A 3,065-nucleotide genomic window follows, 5' to 3' on the forward strand; every position below is an offset into this window, starting at 1 on the left:
GCAGAACCTCACACCTCATATCATACACTGACTGCATAGTGTGCACCACGTCTTGTCAGATGTCAGCAATGTCACCTCAGCTGCTGCAGAACCTCACACCTCATATCATACACTGACTGCATAGTGTGCACCACGTCTTGTCAGATGTCAGCAATGTCACCTCAGCTGCTGCAGAACCTCACACCTCATATCAAACACTGACTGCATAGTGTGCACCACGTCTTGTCAGATGTCAGCAATGTCACCTCAGCTGCTGCAGAACCTCACACCTCATATCAAACACTGACTGCATAGTGTGCACCACGTCTTGTCAGATGTCAGTAATGTCACCTCAGCTGCTGCAGAACCTCACACCTCATATCATACACTGACTGCATAGTGTGCACCACGTCTTGTCAGATGTCAGCAATGTCACCTCAGCTGCTGCAGAACCTCACACCTCATATCATACACTGACTGCATAGTGTGCACCACGTCTTGTCAGATGTCAGCAATGTCACCTCAGCTGCTGCAGAACCTCACACCTCATATCATACACTGACTGCATAGTGTGCACCACGTCTTGTCAGATGTCAGCAATGTCTCCTCAGCTGCTGCAGAACCTCACACCTCATATCATACACTGACTGCATAGTGTGCACCACGTCTTGTCACATGTCAGCAATGTCACCTCAGCTGCTGCAGAACCTCACACCTCATATCATACACTGACTGCATAGTGTGCACCACGTCTTGTCACATGTCAGCAATGTCACCTCAGCTGCTGCAGAACCTCACACCTCATATCATACACTGACTGCATAGTGTGCACCACGTCTTGTCAGATGTCAGCAATGTCTCCTCAGCTGCTGCAGAACCTCACACCTCATATCATACACTGACTGCATAGTGTGCACCACGTCTTGTCAGATGTCAGCAATGTCACCTCAGCTGCTGCAGAACCTCACACCTCATATCATACACTGACTGCATAGTGTGCACCACGTCTTGTCAGATGTCAGCAATGTCTCCTCAGCTGCTGCAGAACCTCACACCTCATATCATACACTGACTGCATAGTGTGCACCACGTCTTGTCAGATGTCAGCAATGTCACCTCAGCTGCTGCAGAACCTCACACCTCATATCATACACTGACTGCATAGTGTGCACCACGTCTTGTCAGATGTCAGCAATGTCACCTCAGCTGCTGCAGAACCTCACACCTCATATCATACACTGACTGCATAGTGTGCACCACGTCTTGTCAGATGTCAGCAATGTCACCTCAGCTGCTGCAGAACCTCACACCTCATATCATACACTGACTGCATAGTGTGCACCACGTCTTGTCACATGTCAGCAATGTCTCCTCAGCTGCTGCAGAACCTCACACCTCATATCATACACTGACTGCATAGTGTGCACCACGTCTTGTCAGATGTCAGCAATGTCACCTCAGCTGCTGCAGAACCTCACACCTCATATCATACACTGACTGCATAGTGTGCACCACGTCTTGTCAGATGTCAGCAATGTCTCCTCAGCTGCTGCAGAACCTCACACCTCATATCAAACACTGACTGCATAGTGTGCACCACGTCTTGTCAGATGTCAGCAATGTCACCTCAGCTGCTGCAGAACCTCACACCTCATATCATACACTGACTGCATAGTGTGCACCACGTCTTGTCAGATGTCAGCAGTCACCTCAGCTGCTGCAGAACCTCACACCTCATATCATACACTGACTGCATAGTGTGCACCACGTCTTGTCAGATGTCAGCAATGTCTCCTCAGCTGCTGCAGAACCTCACACCTCATATCATACACTGACTGCATAGTGTGCACCACGTCTTGTCACATGTCAGCAATGTCACCTCAGCTGCTGCAGAACCTCACAGTTCATATCAAACACTGACTGCATAGTGTGCACCACGTCTTGTGAGATGTCAGCAATGTCTCCCCAGTATCCGCCATGTGTCAGGTTGTCAGGAGTCAGGTCTTCATTGTCTGGGGGGAAATGTCTTCATTTTACACTTCTCACCTGAGAGATATGCCATAAATGTCTGATATGTGGGGGTCCCACCTCTATGTGGAGAACGGGGGTCCCCCGACCTGCCTGGTGAGGTGATGACTACATCCAGGTGGAGAATGAATGGAGAGGTGACCACACATGTGCACGACTCTCTCCATTCACTTGTATAGGAGTTCCAGAAACAGCCGAGCATGGCCAGAGGTGGAGCCGCATCTATCAGACATTTCTGGCATATCCTGGGGAGAAATGTCCGTGTTGGAAATACCCCTTTATTCCATGTGGTGACGGCTCTGAGAAGATGTTTCTCTCAATGATGAATAAGTGAGGTTCTGTATGTCACACATGATGTTGTCCCCTGTATGATTTCCATCTTCTCCTTTCTTCATAAAGACGTCTGCAGTACTAGATCCTCCAGTTCCTCCAGTTTTCTCATCTTCTCCTCCACAACGCTCCTTCTCCTGAGTGACCCACCAAGGATGGACAAGGACAGGAATGAGATGAGCAGAAGAATATTAGACTTCACCTTGGAGATCATCTACTTGTTGAGCGGAGAGGTAAACTTTTCTACATTATAGAACAAGTCACACATAGGGAAGGGACAATACATAATAGGAAGTAATAGGAAGAATCCAGTGTCCTGTATAACAGCGTCCAGACCTTCCAAGTGACGTCAAGAAGCCAACAGCAGTAAAGCTGAAGATCAGCCACCAATATGGTCAGTTATGTGTCATGTCACCAATGCAGCAATAGTAATGTTGTAGAGCAATGAGAATGACCAGGAACCAGGAGGATCAGGATGACATCTATATAGAAACATAGAAGATGACGGCAGGAGGGGAGCACATGGTCCATCTAGTCCCCCCAATATTATTTCCTTTTTAGTTTTGGCCTCGTTCTATTTTCTCAATGTCTTTTTGTAGGTGAGGACCCCAGTATTACAGATGTGGGGTCACGAGAGCTCTATACAGCGGGGTCACAATCTCCCTCTCTCTACTGAGGGGGGAATACTGTGTTCAGTTCTCTAAGTGTCTCTCTCCATACACAGGAGT

This window comes from Rhinoderma darwinii, chromosome 1 (genome assembly GCF_050947455.1).
Source record: "Rhinoderma darwinii isolate aRhiDar2 chromosome 1, aRhiDar2.hap1, whole genome shotgun sequence".
In the NCBI taxonomy this organism is placed as follows: Eukaryota; Metazoa; Chordata; class Amphibia; order Anura; family Rhinodermatidae; genus Rhinoderma; species Rhinoderma darwinii.